General features: G+C 37.3%; 1 pseudogene; it reads right to left on the bottom strand.

Moving 5' to 3' along the window:
- Window positions 1–2,499: 2,499 nt before the first annotated feature.
- On the bottom strand, window positions 2,500–8,088 carry LOC118854877 (annotated as a pseudogene).
- Window positions 8,089–23,400: the final 15,312 nt, after the last annotated feature.

A 23,400-nucleotide genomic window follows, 5' to 3' on the forward strand; every position in this document is an offset into this window, starting at 1 on the left:
GTTCATTCCTCTAAAACCTGTCCATTGATATTGCCATTAAATAGCAAGGTACTGCTCACTCCTAGCTGCCCCTTGGACTGCAACCATATATTTAAATGTGTGCACACCCACACATGGGGCAGCTAGGTGGCATAATAGATAGAGTGCCAGTCCTGGGCTCAGGAAGACCTGAGTTCAAATCTGGCCTCAGGCACTTACTAGCTATGTGACCCTGAGAAAGTCCTTTGGGCAGCTAGGTGACTCATTGGATAGAATACTGGGCCTGAAGTCAGGAAGACTCATCATCCTGAGTTAAATCTGGCCTCAGACATGTACTAGCTCTATGACCCTGGGAAAATCACTTAACCTCATTTGCCTCAGTTTTCTCATCTGTAAAATGATCTGGACAAGGAAATGGCAACAGCAAACCACTCCAGTTTCTTTGCCAAGAAAACCCCAAATGGAGGCAAGACTAGTCAGAAATGACTGAACAACATTAATACCCCCTGCCATCCATACACATATATACATGCATACATGCACATTGATAAGCTCATGTACACAAGGCTATTAAAGATTATACTGTAATGAAAACCTTGGGAATCAAATGTACGTATAGGCGTGCATGCTTAAATATATATTTATATATAATGCAAGCTATAAAACTGCACTAAGATCTTTGTGATACTGTATATGTGTATATACATGTGTGAATTTATAAATATACATAAGTGTATATATACCTATATGTATATTTATGCACTGATATGTATGTATATATACATATGTTAAGTTATACATACATGCCGCAGGCTAGGATAGTCTTTTTTTAAATGATAATTGTAATTATAACCTAGGATTTTAGAAAAGGCTGTGAAGTCATTTAAAAACATCTTCCAAATTATTCAGTAGTGTGCTTCAAATATTGATCAAGGCTGAGCTGTGTTTCCCTTTGCCGGCCTCAGAGCTATTTTAAAGGAAGTACCATTTTATATTGAGAGTCATATTAATAATCAACACAATCTGCCAGCCAAAGCCTAGACACCAGTTATCGAGAGGACAAGGCCCAAGCTGATTCATTAACAGCAATGGAAGTGGCTCACATTCATACAGAGTTTTATGGTTATGGAGCACTTTACATGCTCAGTCTCATTGGAGACTCACAGTAATTCTGTAAGAGAGATTCTAAAAGTTTTATTACCCCCATTTTAAAGCATAAGAAGTTGAGGCTTAGATAGGGGATGACTTCCCTAAAGTTACTCAGCTGGTAAGGTCAAATCAGGACCCAAATTCATATCTTCAGAATCCAAGTCTTCTGCTCTTTGCATTAAAGGAGACTAGTTTATTTTTAAAAGGGTTGAGGATGGAGGGAAGTATTTACTTTTTTTTTTCTTTAAGCAGTATAACTTGACAAAGCTTCAATAAACTAGAGCACAAACTCAATGTTTTCTGTTGTTTTGTTTTGTTTTAATAGATAGCAGGAACTATATAATTTACTATATACTTCCTATTGTAGGGGTGGTTGGTAGGATAGCTAGATTCTAAAAAACAAACAAAGAGCAAAAACTAAAAACAAAATCCAAGTCATAAACTCTCCTCTAATTGCAGTTTGCAAACTAGACCTTACCATGAAACGGAATGAAGGTTATTTATTAGTCCAAGATATATCAACTGTTTTTCCAGGGAGTTAAATATGCCACCCATGCAAATGAATGTGCAGATAAATATTTGTCTATCGCTTGAGATTTTAAAACACCCTTGAAAATTCTAGTTTGTGAAGACATCATTTCAGACTTGTCTTATGACAAGTCAATATGCATTGTTCCCCAGCTGTTATGGTTCTAACTTGTACTCATCTTCAGCTTAAAGTTATAGACTTTCAAAGTAAAGATGAAGGAACAATTAAACATATGAATTGGCAGCAGCAAAGAAAGAATAATGTTTGGAAACCTAGCAAAACAAAACAAAAAAAGTAGCCAGTGCGATGAAAGGGAAATAGATGAGTTGTTGTCAGTGTCATTAACATTGCTTAAGAGCCATCAGTTTCTTTTCATTTAAGGTAGGTAGCTCCTTCTTCTGGAGCTTACTTATATCACTTCAAATGCTTTAAGGGTTTGAAGAAGGAATTTTCTTTTTTTTCTCAGTCCATCTTTTATTGTTTTAAATTCCTGACATTACAGAACTAGACTGAAAAGTATTAATATTCCACTCTTACATTTCAATGATAAAAACAGGAAAAAAAAATCATAAGCCCCTCCAAAAAAAACAAACAAAACAAACAAAAAAAACTGGGAGAAGCTTATAAAACTAAATATGGTTCTCAGTGTTAAAGGTGAAACAGAGAAAGGAATTAAAACATTGTAATTTAAAAAAAAAAAACACAAGTGGATGATAAAGTTGTGTAGAAACTGAAAATTTACAAACTATTTAAAACCTGGGATTGCTGACTCTTCAGAAACTACACAGATGGATCATGGGTGGTGAAGAGCAGAAGTGGGTTGTGGGTCAGTATGTATTATCCTAGGTGTTCCCTAAGCCACCCATCTCCAAGGAAAGCCTGACATGGATTAGATACTGGGTTTGTAGCAGATCCAGTGATAGTAACCTGCCTATCAGTAGATCCTTCTACTAGATTGGCAATTTTGATCTGAGCCCCAAACATCTTCTGAATCTCATTGATTTTGGTGCCTTGACCATTGGTTATGCAACTAATTATGTCATTTGGAATGGTCAGTTCATGAGAAGGAGTCTGAACAGATGCATCCAAACCTGCCCAATAGCCTTTCATCTCTGGAGAGCTGGATTCAATGGCACTGAATCCATTGTTTCCATGCATCATGGGAAAGTGAGACTGTTGCATTGTCAACTGATGCAACTTGATGAAATCTCGCTGTGGAATGGCATAGTATTGTTGAATGGTATAGGCCCGACCACCTGCAAAGTTTCTTGGAGGACTGGAAGGCTTGGGCCTGTACGGTTTGGTCATGCTGCTCTTCAGGGGAGACTCCAAAATGACCTCGCAGATCTGTTTGACAGACTCGATGATAACTTCTAGGATGCCAGAAATAGTGATGGACACTCAGTTGAGTTTGGCAGGATATCTCCTGCCACCTGGATCTGAGCCCCTGTACTCTCTCTTATTTTCTTGTTCTTGCATCCTCCTTTTCCAATGAGAGAGCCACAGTGGCTAGCAGGGAACACAAGCCTCAGGGTGACTGGGGGTCTACTGGCAGCTGTCATAGAGCTGCTGATGTCCTCTTCCAGCTTGTCAATGATCACAGAAATGGCTTTAAAGATGGTATTGGTAGGTCCGGCCAGGGTAATTATTCTCTCAGGACAACTACCTTCTGAAATGTTGATACTGTGCACCACTCTTCTCAAGTATCTTCTTGACCAATTTTCTTTTCTTTCCAATAATGCTTCCAACTTCCTATCCATGCAGAAGTAGCCAAATGGTGAGAATGACCTTCAATCACACTGGTGTCCAAGCAGAGTCCTTGGGATTTGGACTTTATAAAATGGTTAAGTCTTTTGTCACTGGTGGGAGTGGAAGCCAAAAACTTCCAGTGCAAAGTCAGGGAAGGGGAAAAGAGGAAATGGAGGGAAAGGGAAGGGCAAGAAGAGGGGGAGGAACAGAAAGAGAAGGTGGGAAGGCTGGGGGCACCCACAGGCTGGTGAAGGAGAAAGGGCGAAGAGCAACTCTGGGGCTGGTGAGGCTGCAGCTGCTCCTGCTGCTGCCTCTGCTGGTCTGGGGTGAAGGAGGAATTTTCTTTTTCATTTTTTTCTTTTAAATTAATTAATTTATTTTTAGTTTACAACATTCAGTTGCACAAGCTTTTGCATTTCAAATTTTTCCCCCTCCTTCTCCACCACCCCCTGCCCCAAGAGAGCATGCAATCTGATATAGGTTCTATATATACCTTCACATTAACATATTTTGACTTTGGTCATGTTGTAAGGAAGAATTATGACCAATGGAATGAACCATGAGAAAGAAGAAACAAAACAAAAAGAGAGCAGATAATTTGCTTCAATCTGCATTCAGACTTCATAATTCTTTCTCTGGATGTGGATAGTATGTTTTCATCATGAGTCTTTTGGAGTTGCCTTAGAACCTTACACTGTTGAGAAGAGCGAAGTTCATCAAAGCTAGTCATTGCACAATGTGTCTGTAATTGTGCACAATGTTCTCCTGGTTTTCTCCCCTCATCATCAGTTCATATCAGTCTTTCCAGGTTATTCTGAAGTCCATCCACTCATCATTTCTTATAGTACAATAGTATTCCATTACATTCATATACCACGACTTGTTCAGCCATTCCCCAATTGATGGACATCCCCTTGATTTCCAATTCTTTGCCATAAGAAAAAGAGCTGCTATAAAAATGTTTGTACATATGTATCCTTTTCCCATTTGTATGAGCTCTTTGAGATACAACCCTAGAAGTGGCTGGGTTCAAAGGGTTTTCACATTTTATAGCCTTTTGGGCGTAGTTCCAAATTGCTTTCCAGACTGGTTCAATCAGTTCCCAATTTCACCAACAATGCATTAGTGTTCCAATTTTCCCACCTCCTACAGCATTTATAATTTTTCTGTTTTTCATGTTAGCAAATCTGACAGGTGAGATGTGGTACCTAAGAGTTATTTTGATTTGCATTTCTCTAGTCAATATGATTTAGAGCATTTTTTCATATGATTATAAATATCTTTAATTTCTTCCTCTGAGAACTGCCTGTTCATATCTTTTGACCAACTATCAGTTGGGGAATGACTTGTATTCTTATAAATTTGACTCAGGGGGGGCGGAGCCAAGATGGCGGCTGGTAAGCACGGACTAGAGTGAGCTCCGTACCCAAGTCCCTCCAAAAGCCTATAAAAATGGCTCTGAACCAATTCTAGAACGGCAGAACCCACAGAACAGCAGAGGAAAGCAGGGCTCCAGCCCAGGACAGCCTGGATGGTCTCTGGGTGAGGTCTATTCCACACGGAGCTGGGAGCTGGGAACGGAGTGGCGCAGAGCCCAGCCTGAGCAGCGTGGACAATCCAGACCAGAAGCCGGGCGGAGGGGGCCCTAGCGCCCTGAGTACGTGAGCTGCGGCAGTTACCAGACCCCCTCGACCCACAAACACCAAAGACTGCGGAGAAGGTTAGTGGGAAAAGCTGTGGGAGTGGAAGGAGTTCGCGGTTCGGCTTCCAGCCCCGGGGGCAGTGGAGGTGGGGCAGCTACAGCTGTTGTTACTTCCGGCTCCAGGCCCACCTGGTGGGAGGAATTAAGTGGTGGATCAGAGCAGGAGTGCAACAGCCTGCTGAAGATCTAAGCCCAGTCTGGACTGGGGGTCCTTGGGGAAGGAGGAGTGTGGCTCTGACAGAGCTGGCACCTCCCCCCCAAACGTAGAACATAGAACTCGTAAGTCTACAAGCAGTCATACCCCACTGAAAAACTCAAGGGTCAAGTTAGTTGGTTGGGAATATGGCCAGGCAGCGAAAACGCGCCCAGATTCAGTCTCAGACTTTGGATTCTTTCTTTGGTGACAAAGAAGACCAAAACATACAGCCTAAAGAAGACAACAAAGTCATAGAGCCTACAACCAAAGCCTCCAAGAAAAACATGAACTGGCCCCAGGCCATAGAAGAGCTCAAAAAGGATTTGGAAAAGCAAGTTAGAGAAGTAGAGGAAAAATTGGGAGGAGAAATGAGAAGGATGCGAGAAAACCATGAAAAACAAGTCAATGACTTGCTAAAGGAGACCCAAAAAAATACTGAAAAATACACTGAAGAAAACAACACCTTAAAAAACAGACTAACTCAAATGGCAAAAGAGCTCCAAAAAGCCAATGAGGAGAAGAATGCCTTGAAAGGCAGAATTAGCCAAATGGAAAAGGAGGTCCAAAAGACCACTGCAGAAAATACTACTTTAAAAATTAGATTGGAGCAAGTGGAAGCTAGTGACTTTATGAGAAATCAGGATATTATAAAACAGAACCAGAGGAATGAAAAAATGGAAGACAATGTGAAATATCTCCTTGGAAAAACCACTGACCTGGAAAATAGATCCAGGAGAGATAATTTAAAAATTATTGGACTACCTGAAAGCCATGATCAAAAAAAGAGCCTAGATACCATCTTTCAGGAAATTATCAAGGAGAACTGCCCTGATATTCTAGAGCCACAGGGCAAAATAGAAATTGAAAGAATCCATCGATCACCTCCTCAAATAGATCCCAAAAAGAAATCTCCTAGGAATATTGTTGCCAAATTCCAGAGCTCCCAGATCAAGGAGAAAATACTGCAAGCAGCCAGAAAGAAACAATTTGAGTATTGTGGAAACCCAATCAGAATAACCCAAGATCTGGCAGCTTCTACATTAAGAGATCGAAGGGCTTGGAATGCGATATTCCGGAGGTCAATGGAGCTAGGATTAAAACCTAGAATCACCTACCCAGCAAAACTGAGTATCATGTTCCAAGGCAAAATATGGAGTTTCAATAAAATAGAGGACTTTCAAGCTTTCTCAGTGAAAAGACCAGAACTGAATAGAAAATTTGACTTTCAAACACAAGAATCAAGAGAACCATGAAAAGGTAATCAAGAAAGGGAAATTGCAAGGGACTTACTAAAGTTGAACTGTTTTGTTTACATTCCTACATGGAAAGATGATGAGTATGATTCATGAGACCTCAGTATTAGGGTAGTTGAAGGGAATATCCATATATATATATATATATATATATATATATATATATATATATATATATATATATATATATATATATATATATATATATATATATATATATATATATATATATATATATATATATATATATGTATGTATGTATGTATGTATGTATATATATATGTTTATGTATATATAAGTGAATGTGTATGTATGTATACAGCTATGTGTATATGTATGTATGTGTATGTATGTGTATATATATATATGTGTTTATATATATATATATGTAAAAGAGAGAGAGCAGACACAGGGTCAGTTGAAGATGAAGGGAAGATATCTAAAAGAAATAAAATGAAATTAAGGGATGAGAGAGTAACACACTGAGAGAGGGAGATAGGGAGAGATAGAATGGGGTGGATTATCTCGCATAAAGGTGGCAAGAGGAAGCAGTTCTATGGGAAGAGGGGAGAGGGCAGGTGAGGGGGGAATGAGTGAACCTTGCTCTCATCAGATTTGGCCTGAGGGGGAATACCATACATACTCAGTTGGGTATCTTACCCCACAGGAAAGAAGAGGGAGGAAGATAAAAAAAAAAAAAAGTAAAAGGCGGGGGGATGATGGAGGGGAGGGCAGATGGGGGTGGAGGTAATCAAAACAAACACTTTGGAAAGGGGACAGGGTCAAGGGAGAAAATTCAATAAAGCGGGATGGGTTGGGAAGGAGCAAAATGTAGTAAGCCTTTCACAACATGAGTATTGTGGAAGGGTTATACATAATAATACATGTGTGGCCTAGGTTGAATTGCTCAACTTCTTAGGGAGGGTGGGTGGGAAGGGAAGAGGGAAGAGAATTTGGAACTCAAAGTTTTAAAATCAGATGTTCAAAAACAAAAAAAGTTTTTGTATGCAACTAAAAAATAAGATACACAGGCAATGGGGCATAGAAATTTATCTTGCCCTACAAGAAAGGAAGGGAAAAGGGGATGAGAGGGGAGGAGGGAGATAGAGGGGAGGGCTGACTGGGGAACAGGGCAACCAGAATATAAGCCATCTTGGAGTGGGGGGGAGGGTAGAAATGGGGAGAAAATTTGTAATTCAAAATGTTGTTAAAATCAATGCTGAAAACCAAATATGTTAAATAAATAAATTGCATTTTAAAAAAAAAATAAATTTGACTCAGTTTCCTGTATATTTTAGAGATGAGGCCTTTGTCAGAGACATTGGTTGTAAAAATTTGAATAAGGAATTTTCAAGGAGGCCGTATGGTATGGTGAAAAAAAACATTGATCTAGGAATTAGGAGACTCAGAGTTTTGTTGACTACCCCTCTGAGCTGGAAATCTCTGCCTGCTCATCTTCTACACTTACCTGGCCTCTTTCAAGTCTCAACCAAATTCCCAAATTCTGGAAGAAACTTTTCTGGGAACCCATTAATGCTAATGATTTTCCTCTGAGATTATCTCTCATTAATCCTGTATTTTTTTTTTAGTTTATACATAGTTATTTGCATATTACCTGGCCCACTGATTAGCCCAATGCTTGAAACAAAGTAGGCACTTGATAATTAAATGTGTGAAAAACATGGTTTTGGGGATCACTGGACTTCCTGGGCAAGGCCAAAGTCCTAAAGAAGAACCCTGTGATAATCCCTAGGGAAGGCTGTACAGACCACAGGACTCCCAGAGGAAGACCAAGCAGTAGCCATCCCTTAATCTGTGGGGATCCCAGGGCCTCCTAGGGGTCAGACCTAAGGAAGACCCAAGTGATGGCCCCTTAGGATGGCAGTAAGATCACAAGGCTCCCGAGACAGGGCCGGAAGTCCCATGTGATGTCCCCTTAAGAAGGCCGAAGGCCGTGCAGACCACAGGGTTCCCCAAGGGAATCCAGAGTGGTAGCCCTCTTAACACCGCAGTGGGGATCACAGGACACCCCAAGACAAGATCCAGGAGTAAGCCTGGCGAGCTTCCGCTGCCTGTTGCTTCCCTTCACTTGACCTTAGGAAAACCCATGTGATTTGCCCATTCACACCCAAAGAACTCAGGACCAGACTGGGCAGAGGAAGGCATTTTATTATGCTCCCCGGGAGAGCGGGTGTAGTGCTCATGGGAACACTCACACTCATACAGCTGCAGGAGCAGGGGTAGCCATTCCCTCCACTCCTGCTAGAGTCATGGTTAGTTTACAATCTTTGTTTTTACATAGTTTTCCTAAGTTATAGAGTCTATATAAATAGGATAATAAGGATACAGAAGCAAAAGTGAAGTTAATTAGATTTTCCTTGTCTTAGTTTAGGATTAAACTATAATCTTTTACTTCCCCTACTTTCCCTCTTTAACATATGCAAATGATGCAAATCAGTAGGCCTGGATTCTTGACCAAGACCAGACCCTAGATAAGCTTGAACAGGTTCAAGTGGGTTTGGCCTCTCTAATTCCCTAGATTGCCTTCTCAAAAAGTATGCACAGGCCTGCAAGCCTCTGACCTCTCACCTGACCGACCTTGAGGCCTGGTCTCTGCTAAAGCTGGGGTGGGGGAGGGCAGGGAAGCACACTTTTAGTTCTGTGGAAACAAAACTCCTCCTCCCATTTCTTACAAATGGTTGTTGACCTGACTTGTTGACTACTTAAATTTAATTCTGCACCTTAGTAGTAGTATGGCCATAGGTCACATTATTTTCTATTGGCCTCTGATTCTTCATCTGTAAAGTCAAACTGGGGACTAAGTACTTTTTGAGGTCTCTTCTAGCTTTAACATTTTCTGTTTAAACAATGGTCTCTTCTAACACAAAGAGTGAAAACCTCTTGCTCACACTAACATTCTAGTTTATATACTGTATTCTGAGGTTTTTACAAGTTCCAATCTTCTATAAGGTCTCTGATATCTTATTTCTAGTCTAAATTTCCATACTATTAATCTACTAAATGAATTTCTTTACTTACTACTACTAGTAGAATGATGTGTCAGCATTGTGACTATTTTGATTCGAATTTTTACCCAAATGGCCTATTCTTAACCAGTCAATATAACTAACGAAGGTTTCATCTACACAAATTCTCTCTCTCTCTCTCTCTCTCTCTCTCTCTCTCTCTCTCTCTCTCTCTCTCCCTCCCTCCCTCTCTCTCTCTCTCTCTCTCTCTCTCTCTCTCTCTCTCTCTCCTTCTCTCTCTCTGTCACACACAAACACACACACACACACACACACGCACACACATCTAGGGGAGCTGAAGTGCTGAATCTAGTGAAAAGCTGGGTTACTCTATTTCAGGGCTTCTCAAACTTTTTCTACTTGCGACCTCTTTTCAAATTTTTGCAGCATTCATTGGCATTGCATGGCCTGCGGGCAAACACAGTGCAGTGTAGTGTAGTGTGCATGCTTTGTGTTCAGAACCAAGCCTGCAGTGAAGCTGCATGATGCAACACAGGCAAGCGCTGCCAGAAACACCTTGGATTCATTACATGTTTGATTTTAAATTATTTTTTGGTCATTGCAAATTCAGAAATCTTTCACTGTTGTGAAATTTTTAGCAACCCCATATGGGAATCACAACCCACAGTTTAAGAAGCACTGCTCTATTGGATACTAAAACATTTGAAGACAAAGTAAAACTTTGAATTAAAATGAACAAATAAATATGCAAAAAAGGGTACTATGTATATGTATGCATATATATATAAATATAAATCTCAATTAAATTAAGTGTTTAATTTGGTCAAAATGATCAGCTTCATTGGGTGTGTCGACAATACCAGAAAGAAGCTTAGTCACCTGATATAATCTGGCTCAGTATCACCAATGATTCAAGTAACATATTGGTAAGTCAATTAGAAATGAAAGCCCATGTTAAATATGATTAGTATTTCATATTTTTTTCAAAGCACCTTTACCCATACCATCTATTTAGATATTTATATCCTTCCATTTTTGTAAGATGAGCAAATATGATTGAGCCTATTTTACAGATATTGAAACTGACTCAGAGAGATTATATGATCCAAGCTTTATTTCTCCCTCAGTGGATAGCAAAGACTTTACATAGCCTCTACTAAGTGGATAGCCCAAATTCTACCATTGTCACAGAATCTGAATTAGAATTCAGCTCTTTAGATTTCTATTCTAGGTGCTGTTGATGTTCCTTCTCTCTTACACTGTCTTGTGCATGAGCCACCTTATATAAAGATAAATCAAGCAATCAGAAAGTGGTTAAAGTATTAGCCTATATGACTAAAATTTGCCCATCTATTACCAGCCTTAGAATTATTAATAGTTTATAATCTCTAAATTTGGAGAACATAATAACTTTATTTTCCTCCTCTTTCTCTTCTCTCTCTACAGAAAGACTGTTAGGATCAAAGGGAATCTTGTTAATACCTACAAGATACTTGACATAAATCACAAAAAACTCCATAATCACAGCCCTGGTTTGCAATTGAATTTTTACATATCAGAAAAAATTCCAAATGGGAATGTTGAGGATAATTCCCCTTTCAAAGACAAGTTACACAAAAACAGAGTGACTCCACATTATATTTTCAGCAATTGTCCAAGGAAATTACATTGGTATCATAATGAACCCAAATATAAGTAAGTTGATAATTTATCTATTTTGTTTTGTTTTAAGCAAACCTGATATGAGATGTAGAAATCCAATGGAACAAAACCAAGGTCAGCTTTTATATAGTGACTGAAAAAAAATTAAAGATCAGTAAATCAGGACCTATTGATCCTGAAGTATTTAGATATAAATCTTGCTTGAAATTGTATATGGTGCTGGTTAACATTTTTGCTTAGTTAAGATTTCTATTTTTAAAAGAATAAAAGACAATGGAGTGACTTACATTTTGTGCTATAAGGTCATAATCAAGAATAATAAGTCACACTGACAAAATATGTTTTATACAATATTATTTTCACTATGAGGTTATTAGTATAAGTATGATTATCCTTATTCTGTAGATAAAGAAAATGAGGTTCAGAAAGCTTAAAGTTTAAGGCCTTAGTCAAATGTCTAGAAAGTAGCAAAAACTGGACCAGCTTGTACCAATTTCATTTTACCTAAAATTCTGTAGTATTTTTTCTCTAGCAGCCTGCCCCTCACTCTCCACCTGGTGGCACCATTCTCTATATGTCATGATATCATATTCCATTTGTTGGAAAAATACTTGAAAAAAAGGGAGGGCCTTTTCTGAGCAGTGACTTTGAAAATTGTTGTTCAGTCGTTTTCAGTCATGTCTGACTCTTCGTGATCCCATTTGGGGTTTCCTTGGCAAAGACACTGAAGTGGTTTGCCATTTCCTTCTCTGGCTCATTTTACAGATGAAGAAACTGAGGCAAATGGGGTTAAGTGACTTGCCCTGGGTTACACAACTAGTAAGGCCAGATTTCAACTCAAGAAGATGAGTCTTCCTGACTCCATGCCCATCACTCTATCCACTGTGCCACCTAGATGCCCCAAGAGTTTGCAAATACAAATCTATAAAGAAAGAGAGCAAATTTCATAACTTAGCTCCCAATGTTGCTTATGGCAAGCTCTGAGTATAGCTTAAAAGAAGCATGAATTCATTCTCTCTTTCTCTTCAGCATTAACTTAGGTCTTCATCAGCAAAATCCGTTCACTCAAAATTGCAAAATGATCTACAGTTATCCTTTCTACATGACAACTTTCTTCATCATGGTTTCAATATGTCATAGATCAGCATAAGCATTTAAATGGGAATTCTGGGGGGAGTTTTGCAAAAGCCACAGATGACATGTGAAGGCCAGGAGGCAAGACAGAACCTATGACCAAATAACCCACATTTTACAATAAGATATTGTAAATGCCCAATTAAGAAAAACAAAAAGAAAAAAAATCAGTTTTCTTCTCTGGTATATGAAGGGAGGACCAATAAATTTTATGAGGATTTTCCAGATCATGGGAGCACTGTGATAGGGAAGGGATAACTGTAGATTTCAGAGGATAATGAAGTCTAAAAAACTCTAAACTGATAGCAAATGTAGAAGAAATTTTATTAAAAGTCCCAAAGGTCCTTTTTGTTCTAGATCCATCATGTAGACTGCCTCTTATTTTGGATTTGTTCTTTTCTAATGGTCTTTAGCATAGACTGCATCAGTTCAAGTGCCATTACTGAGTTTACTTTGAAACAAGGTCTGAGTGACCCTAGAATTCAAGACTTTACAGGTCCCCTTACCTACAATGAGGAAATAGGCTACTTAAATTAAGATTGTTATAGCTTATAGTCTAATCCCAGCTTTTCCACCAATTAGCTTTATGACTTCATACGCTAAATGGAAAGCACTCTAAAAATTAAAAACACATACATGCATATAATTGTATATAAATTGTGTATACAATGTGTATATAAATTATATATGTGTATATATTGTGTATAAAATGTGTATATAAATTATATACACATATATGTATGTGTATATGTGTGTATATATACATGTATATACATACATATCTATATCTATAAATCTTCCTCTTATGTAAAATACTAAATAACTCTGAAGTTATATCCTACTGGTGATGATGGTTCTTCACCATCTATACATTCATTTCTGCTTTCTTTACAGTACATTTTCAATTATTTCAATTATAATAACTTTGTCATCTACTATGCTACCTTTGGGCTAAACAATGATGAAAATTTATTGTTAATATGAGCATCCGTCTGAACCATACTTTAAATTTCAAGAACGTGAGATTCCATTCATGTGGGCACCTCCTTCATAGAAGCATATTTTAATCTCTTCATAACTTAATAGGTCTTTGAGAGCTGTTGCAGATTTAAAGAAATCATAACTCTGAATCCAACATAAATGATAGACTTCTCAAAACTTGGTTGGACTGGTCCTTGGACAACAAACTACAGTCTGTCATTTGGCCTATACTTTCTAGTTTGGAAGGACCTACCAAAGCTTACACTCTTATGGCATACTCCATCTTCTCTATTAAATTATATTTTAGGGCATGTACTGGGTGTTTAAAATGATCTGTTTCCTCCAAGGAAAGTGCTGACTTGGTAGCAGGAACTTAAAAAAAAACATTTTTTTCTTTTAATGAAAAGAATGAGACTCGTATCATTTATCTGCAATTTCCAAAATATTTTCAGAAATAATAAAAAGACTCTAAAAATGAAGCACATGGAAAAGAATAATTAAGATAATTGGATTTGGCCTACAAAGACCTGACTTCAAATCTATTAGAATGTAAGTTCCTCGAGGGTAGTACCTGTTCTTTGTCTTTTTCTTTGTCATCCTAGTTCCCAGATTAGCTTAAAAAATATTGAATTGTACTGAAATTCTAAGTCTGTTGATCACTGTCTAGGTAATATTGGAGAATGGATCCTAGCTTTCTGAGTCTGCCTCTCTCACCCACAACAGTAAGAAATTGTACTAGTAATTTTCAAGGTCCCCTAATCTTAATATATCCAACTGTAGAATAGCATAGGTATTCTTTCTATAGCAGGTGAAAATTTTTAAAAAATGTACATATCCAGAGAGATCAGTTATCTACACCTTTGTGGTTTATGGGGAGACACTTAACCCCTGTGGGTTCTAGTTTTCTCCTATGTAAAATTAAAGGTGTAGACCATATGGTCTCTGATGTCTCTTCAAGATCTAGACCTATGATCCTATGACCCATTACTCATGAAATTTAGGGTAACAATTAGATTGAAGAAAACCAAGCCCTTAGAAAATGACTCATAAGAAAACATTCCTAAGCTACTGTTTAGAATGTCAGTTCGAGGGTGGAGATTAGAATAATATTCAACAGCAACATTTGGCTAATTCAGCTTATGTTTTTAGTGTGAACACATGTTATTTTTAAAATCCAACCTTCAGAGATATGCTTCTTCAAAAGCCCAACAAAATCTGGGCATAATTGAATAGAGGAATGTAAATTAATTCTCCTCCTTTCAGCTCTCATTTCCTGACCTTTATCAAAGTACACTTTTTTTCCCTTGAGGAAAAAAAATCCAAATATGTGGAACTAAGAAAAAGAGGAAATTGACAAATGAAAAAAAGGAGGAAACCTTCATCTGATCATGAAACAATGATTAATTACATGATTAAATAACCTGTTCAAAACTGTGGTATGATAAAGTAAAAGAAAAAAAATCCTTGGAAAAGGTTCCCAAGGGCTTTGTTTTAATCAAAGCATTTGTGATTCTGTGAAAGAAGAAAGGAGAGCCTAGGGAAAGATTGGAAACACAGAAGCCCCAAGGCCAGAACCCCAAGTGGTTGGGTTGAAAATGATTTTTGATGTTTAGATTTTCGTACATTGCATTTCATTAATCAGACTGTGTGAAGAGTTAGTGAGCTAATGGCAAAATAAGGTGAGCTCTGAGACATTTCTTTGCACATCCAAGAGATTAGCTCTAGGGTGGGCAAAGGAAAAGACATTTTGAATTCTAGTTATAATTCAGTATTTTGATAATTCTATCACCACTAAAACAGTGACTCAAATCTTTAGGCCTTATCTCTCACTCTAGTTCTAGGCACGTAGTTCCAATTGTGAAAAGGCAATGTGATATTCTAGAAGGGCCTCTGGATTGAGAACCATCTGACTTGGGTTCAAATTCTCTCCAGTCCTACTACTTGCTAACTGTTTCAACTCAGGAAATTAGCTTCTCTGGGACCTTACCTCATGTGTATAATTAGGGGATTAGATTAACTTCACTTAACAACCACTAATTGATACTTATTGAATGACTTCAAGGAGAAGGCTGTTTAAAAGTAAGGGGTCTTGCTTTCCTGACTACGATATAATATGTGAAAACTGTATAACTAAGGTATAAACAAAACAATATAAGAGGTAGGAGAGGAGAAAGTGACTAGGAGGATAAAGAAAATGGTGGGGTTGTATTTGAGTTTGGCTCTAAAAAAAGAGTTAGGAATTTCTTCATATCTTAAAGGTTTTTCTAGTGCTGAAGTTCTATATAAGTAAGAATTTGTCTTCAATATCACCTACCCCTACCAAGTGAAACTAGAATCCCTAGAAGGGACAAAATAAGAGTTTTTAAAATGGTAACATAATGACTTTTAAAATAAATTAAACTGCCAAATTTAAGAAAAAAGGAAAAATAAATGAAAGCTATAGAAGAATTGAAAAGATAATCAATAGGTTGGAATTAGAGGTACAAAACATTGCCCAAGAAACAAAATCCCTGAAAATGATTATACTAGACCAAAGAGAAGCAAATGACTCAATGAGAAAGTAAGAAATATTAAAACAAAACTAAAATATTGGGGAGAAAAAGAAAATGTATGGGAACTTACAGCAAAAACAACTGATGTAGAAAACAGACCAAGGAGCACTAATTTAAGAATCAATAGAATACATGAAGACTATAACAAAAAAGAGCCTATAAAATATATTTCAAGAAATGATAAAACTGCCCAGATTTCTTAGATCCAAAAAACAAAGTAAAAACAGAAAGAATATACCAGCCACTTTCAGAAAGAATCCTCTAAATAAAAATTCCCAGGAACATTATAGTCAAAATCCAGAGCTTCCAGGTCTAAAGAATATATACATACACATACATATATACAAACATATGTCTATATACATATATGTGTATGTGTGTGTGTATATATATATATATACACGTGTGTATGTGTGTTTATCTATCTATCTATCCATCTATTTATCTTTTTATCTATCAAGAAGTCCATAAAAAAGATTAAATTGCCATGGGGGCATAGTCAGTATCACATATGAGTTAGCAGCTACCACTGTTAAGGAGTGGAGTACTTGAAATATGCTATTTCAGAAGGTAAAATATATGAATTGTCCTAAGAAAAGAACAACACATACACAGTTGTTTATAAAAATATATTTCATTCAGCAAGGAAGACAGGAGAGAAATGGGGAGAAGAGAAAGGTTAGGGTTACTCTGGAGTTCTAGAGAAAAAGAAGAAAATTACTCTGGAATGCAGTCTGGAAGAAACTTAGTATAGATCACATCTCATGCTATCTTCCAGGATAAGCTCCAAATGTGTATAAAATTTAGATACAGAGCTTGTCATTACAACAAAATTAGAAGAACAAAGAAGAAATTATTTGTCTGATTTGTGGATAAGAGGTCAGCTTATGGCCAGATAAGAAATAGAGAGAATCACAGATGTAAGATGGACAATATTAATTGCATAATTTTAAAAAAAAGTTTTGTACAAATGAAACCAATGTAGCTAAAATTAGAAAAGAGATTAGTAAATGGGGAGGGGATCCTTTCACAGATAGAAATCTCATAAGTTATTATAGGAAGTGCGGTCAAATTTATTAGAATAGGATTCATTCCACAGTTGATAGCTGATCAAAAGATATGAATGGGTAGAACATATGAATGGTAGAATGGGTCGGAAGAACAAGCGCAAGCAATCAAAAATTACATAAAATGTGCTAAATCACTGCTAATAGGAGAAACGCACATTCAAGCAACACTAAGGAACCACCTCACACCCATCACGTTGGTACAGTCAGGGAAAGAAAAAGAAAAATGATAAGTGCTGGAGGGGTTGTGGAAAAACAAGCACATTAGCATACTATTTGTGCAACTCAACTGGTCTGGCCAACCTGGAAAGCAATTTGGAATTACGGCCAAAAACCTATTAAACTAAGCATAAACTTTGACTCAAAGATACCTCTCTCTAAAACAAAGAACTCAAAGCAAAAGGGAAAGGGCATACATACATACATATACAATATACAATATATATATACATATAAAGGTACAAATACATACATGCATATAGACACACATACATCTGTGTATGTATGTATGTATATATACACACACACATACATATGTATTTTTTTGTATGTATGTATGTATGTATGTATGTATGTGCGTACCTAACAGCACTTGTGTGGTGGCAAAGAATTGTAAACTGAAGATGTGTCCACAAATTGGCAATGGCTGAACAAGTTAGGATAAATAAAATGTGATGAAATATATTTTTGATATAATACATGATGAAGGGGATGGTTTGAGAGAAACTTTGGTAGATTTGTACATATTGATGTAAAATGAAGTGAGTTGAACTAAGAGAATAATTTTTAAAATAACAAAAATAATTATAAAGACAGACATTTATGAAAAATATAGAAATACTGATCAACACAATGACCAAACCCAATTCCAGAAGATGAAACATGCTATCTACCCCCAGAGTTTACAGACTGAAAAGTTCAAATTTAAACATATTTGGGGCATTGCCATTTTGGGAATATCCTTCTACTATACATATTTGTTACAGAGAAAATATTTTTTCTTACTTTCTCAATGGGCATGGAGTTAGATGGGGAGAGACATCCAGGAGGGAGAAGAGTTGGCCATGCTGCCTCTGTCTTATATTGTACTTCATTGGTCTTTTAAAGATAAGGCTATAATTGTTGGTGGAGTTGTGAACTGATCCAACCATTCTGAAGCACATTTTGGAGCTATGCTCAAAGGGCAGTCAAACTGCGCTTACCCTTTGATCCAGCAATACCTCTACCAGGTATATATTACAAAGAGATCATCAAAAAGGAAAAGGACCCACATATATAAAAATATTTATAGCCACTCTTTTTGTAGTGGCAAAGAATTAGAAATTGAGGGGATACCCATCGGTCAGGGAATGGCTGAAGGAGTTGTAGTATATGAATTCAATGAAATACTATTGTGCTATAAAAAATGACTAGAAGGCAGACTTCAGAAACAAAACCTGGAAAGACTTACATGAACTAATGCTGAATGAAGTGAACAGAACCAGGAGAACATTGTGCACAGTAACAGCAACATTGTGCAATGATCAACTATGATTGACTTTGCTCTTAGGAATAAAATGATCCAAGATACTTCCAAAAAACTTATGATGAAAAATGGTATCCATATCCACAGAATGAATTGATGGAATCTGAATGCATATCAAAGTATACTATTTTCACTTCACTTTTTACGTTTTTTTTTTCCTTTTGGAGACTGTAACATTTTTTTGTAAATTGTTTCTTCTTTTACAACATAACAAATATGGAAATATGTTTTACATGATTTCACATATATAATATATATGAAATTGCTTATAGTCCGGGGGAGGGAAGAGAGAGAGGGGAAGAAAATGGTACTCAATATTTACTAAAAATGAACATTAAAATTATTTTGAAATATATTTGAAAAAAATAAAACACTACTTTAAAAAATAAGGCTACAAAGTTCATAGGATAATAAGAATATGAATCTATGCTGAAGGGGACCTCAGAGGCTTTCCCAGTCTAACCACCTCACTCCACTAGATCAAGAATATTAAATTACTTTCCCAATGTCATACATCTAATAAAAGCTGGGTAATCACAGAATTTGATAGGTGGGAGGACCCTTAGTAGCTATCTAGTCCTAAAGGTACATAAAAGGACTTCCCATTACAGCATACAAGATAAACAATAAACCAGACTCTGCTTCAACTCATCACTTCTAGATGCAGAACATTTTATTTATAGACAGCTCTAATTATTAGGAAGTGTTTTTCGCTGATATTGCACCTGAATTTGCCTTTTTGAAACCTATTTATCATTATTCTATATCATTACTAGTTCTGCTTTCTATAACAAAATGGGATAAGGCTAGTGCCTCCTTGATGTGACAGACTCCTCAAAGAACACAGCTATTATCTCTCCTCGTGAGTCTAAAATCATCTCCAAATTGGACATTCTCCTATGCGTCCACTCATTCTCCAAATTGCTGCAATGAACTCCAATAGGGCATAGACACAAAGGCTTTAACCCATTTTGGTTGCCTCCCTCTGGCCACTAAAGTTTATCAATGTCCTATAAGCAACCTAAAAACAGAGTATGATATTCCAGATGAGGTGCGATAAAGGCAGAGTCCATTGGGACTGTTATGTCTTTATTTCTGGAAGGTAATCTAACCCTCTTAATATAGCTCAAGATTGAATTAGGTTTCTTGAATGCTACATAACACAGCTGAATCATATTGAGTTTATAGACCCCCATTTTTTCACAAATACTACACTCCATCCGATGCCTTCCTCTCTTATATTTGTGAAATTCTATTATTATTTATTTATTTTTACTCAAGTGCAAAATTTGCACTTGTGCCTGTTGAAATTCTTATTAGATTCAGCCTGGTGCTCCAGCCTCTCAAGATCTGTTTGGATCCTGATTCTGTCTTCCAGTATATCAGTTTTTTTCTGTGTTTCATCTGTAAACTATGCCTTTATACAAGTCACTGACTAAAAATGAAAAAAAAAATAAGTTAAACACCAGAGAGCCCATTACATATACTTCAAGTACCTTTTGTTGTAATGACATTGAAAGTGAAGGAGATATTTCTCTTTGCTTCCACAAACCAGAGATGGAAAAAGTCCTCAGGCAGGTATGTTTTTTCAATCTAGTCTAGATTATTGTGGCAGTAAAGCTGAGGGGGGTTTTCCTTTACTATTAATTTATTAATATTTTTAGTCAGGTTTCCAATTCCTCTGCCATCTGTTGACCTATATCCTCATACCTATCAAATTGGTGCAGTTGAAAAAACAAGGAAAATGAGAACGGCTGGAGGGGTTGTGGGAAAGGATCTCACTTTCCTAGGTTCCTTTATGCTCTTCCACAGTTAAAGAGGCAGAGTATTCAAAACACTCCATTGTATAGAACATTTCTTTGATTCTAAGAAATGAAGCCTCTGAAGGAAACAAACCTGAAAAATATTTTAAGGGTTCTGCCTCTTCTCCTCTGAACTTATTAAACAAACATTTATCAAGTATAACCTATGTCCAAATCACTATTCTTAGAATCCAAAGTAAAAATGAAAGTTTCTCCTCGCAGGGCACCGTGGAGAGGTAAAATATTTTAGTTGTTCAGTTGTGTCCAACTCTTTGTGGACCTATTTGGGGTTTTCCTGTGAAAGACACTGGAGTTGTTTTTCTTATTTCCTTCAGCTTATTTTATAGATGAGGAAACTGAGGCAAACAGGGTTAAGTGACTTGCCAAGGGTCACCCAGCTAGTAAGTGTCTGAGTCATAATCTGAACACAGGAAGAAGAGTCTTTTTGACTCCATGCCCAGCACTCTATTCACTATGCCACCTAACTGTATAATAATAGTTATATGACAGGAATGAAAACTGCATGTTGGAACTTTCTCAGCAGCTTAGTCTTAGAGGGTTGCTTAGAGTTCTGGGAGGGTGCAACTTTCCCGGGGTCACATAGTCAACAAGAGGTTTGCTTTGTTGTCGTTCAGTTGTTTCATTCATGTCTGACTCTTCATGACCCCATTTTTGGTTTTCTTGGCAAAAATACTGGAGTGGTTTGCCATTTCCTTATGCAGGTGATTTTCCAGATGAGAAAATGGAGGCAAATTGGGTTAAGTGACTTGGCCAGGGTCAAACATCTAGTAAGTATCTAACATTGGATTTGAACTCAAGTCTTCCTCACTCTGGGTCTGGTGCTCTATCTATTACACCACCTAGCTTCAAGATACAATATAGACACAGATTCACTGAGAAAAGGTAATTTGAAATGACAGAAAACATTAAAAAATAAGGAACACAAAAAAGGTGAAGATGAGGAAGGAGGCATTCCAAATGGCATAGGCAAAAATACAAAGATGAGGTAGAATGTAGAGTTTGAGGAACAATGGTAGTCTGGTGTGTCTGGAAAGCATAATCTATTAAAGAGAGTGACATACTTATCCTATCCTCCCACAAGTTAACTTCCTTGCCTTATTTCATGTCATCATGATGATGATGATGGTGGTGGTGGTGTGGGTAATGATAATAACATTTATTTATTGCCTAGCTGCTGAAGGATTTTGAATTTCTCTCTTGTCCCTCTCAAATCATTCCTTCTGTGATACTTGTCTATTATTATGTCTAACACTCTCCAATAGAATACAACTTCCTTGAGTCAGGAATTATTTCATTGTTATCTAGGTGACACTAATATTGAGTACAATGCTTTGCTTTTTAAAATTTTCTTTGAGTCATGTTGGATAAAACATAAAGAGAGACAGGAAAACATGGGAAGTAACCCAAAGAGTGAACTATATACTCAGGATGCCTTTTGAGTCTCTCTCTCTCTGTCTGTCTCTCTGTCTCTCTGTGTCTCTCTGTCTCTTTCTCTCTCTCTGTCTCACTGTCTCTGCTTCACTGTCTCTGTCTCTGTGTCTCTGTCTCTGCCTTTCTATGTCTCTCTCTATCTGTGTCTCTCTGTCTCTGTCTCTCTGTGTCTCTGTTTCTGTGTCTCTATCTCTGTCTCTCTCTGTCTCTCTCTGTCTCACTGTCTCTGTCTCTGTGTCTCTGTCTCTATGCCTCTGCCTTTGTTTCTCTGTCTCTTTGTCTCTCTGTCTCTCTCTCTCTCTGTCTCTTTCTCTCTCTTTCTCTCTCTCTCTCTCTCTCTGACACACACACACACACACACACACGCACACACACACACACTCTTCTTTTGCTTTATAATTCTCCCTGGGGTTTTCATTATATTTGTCCAAGGCTCATAAGCTCAATGAATTTAAGAGAAACTCTAAGAGGAAAAAAAATCCCAGGAATCCTCAGAACATTTACACAGGCAAAGTGAACTCTCTATTCTTGAATTTCTAAAATGAAGCCAAAGGCTTTGCCTGGCTTTTGCCTGGCAATGGACTTATTCTCTCAGTTGTCTGATTGGTGCACGTAAATCTGAGATTTAGCCATTCGAGTTGGATACATCCATGACATAGGCACTATGGCCATACTAGAGATCTGCCTCATTGAAAGCTGCCAAGGATGACCTCAGTCTGGCAGAATAGCACTGCTGCCTTCTTTGGGTCAGCTGCATTCCCCAACAATGTGAATTCAATTTAACTTACGCTTGGTTAGACGAGCTAGACCCTAGTTAGACATGCCATCTCACCTCCCTAAGCCTGTTTCTTAAAAAGCATGTTTCATAGTATTCATTTTAATAGTATGGTTTTGTGGAAAGTGCTTCTTAAAATAAAGCACTACCCATAAAAGGTCTAATCATCCTCCAGAAAAATCTTTGTCTTTCTCCCACCTTCCTTAATGAGTTTATCACTAAGGTCACATTCTCTTCCCCTACCCAACTCCTTCCCTTGACATCATCTTTGGGTATTTCAATAGTCATAATAATCATTATTCTGACAAGATGACAAAATGATTTCTCAGACTCGTCATTGGTATGAATTAGACTTCAGGACTTCATGGAGAGTAGATTCTCTGACCTACTTTTCTACTTCTCTTCCTTCCTTCCTCACACTAGACCTGTGTCTGATTTCATTGTGATCTCTGCTCCTGTAATCATTTTTCATTCTCTTAGTCAATCTCTACTTTTCCTTCACGTCTTTCCAAATGCATAAATGCAGCATTGATATAATGGATGGCAATTAATAACAATAATAATACAAATTTCCCCACTCCCTGCTTCTATACTTAAAAAATAATTTCTTATATCCTTCCTCTCCTTTCTATTCCTGCTGCAACCCACCAAGCAAATATCATTCTTATCAAACACCTGCACTATTGAACTAGTCTCCTAATTGGTATTCTTCCCTCTTTTTTCTGCCCCTACAAACCATCTTTCATAAGACTACCAGAATAATCTTTGAAAAGTTTTTATTTAAGCATGTGTACATGACTCCATGCTACACATTGAGCACACTGACTCTGTAAATTCAAAATTCCATAATCTTTGAATACCCTTTCGTTAGCCTTATCTCATCTTCTTCTTGTCCAAATACACTCC

This window comes from Trichosurus vulpecula, chromosome 6 (assembly GCF_011100635.1).
Source record: "Trichosurus vulpecula isolate mTriVul1 chromosome 6, mTriVul1.pri, whole genome shotgun sequence".
NCBI classification, from domain to species: domain Eukaryota; kingdom Metazoa; phylum Chordata; class Mammalia; order Diprotodontia; family Phalangeridae; genus Trichosurus; species Trichosurus vulpecula.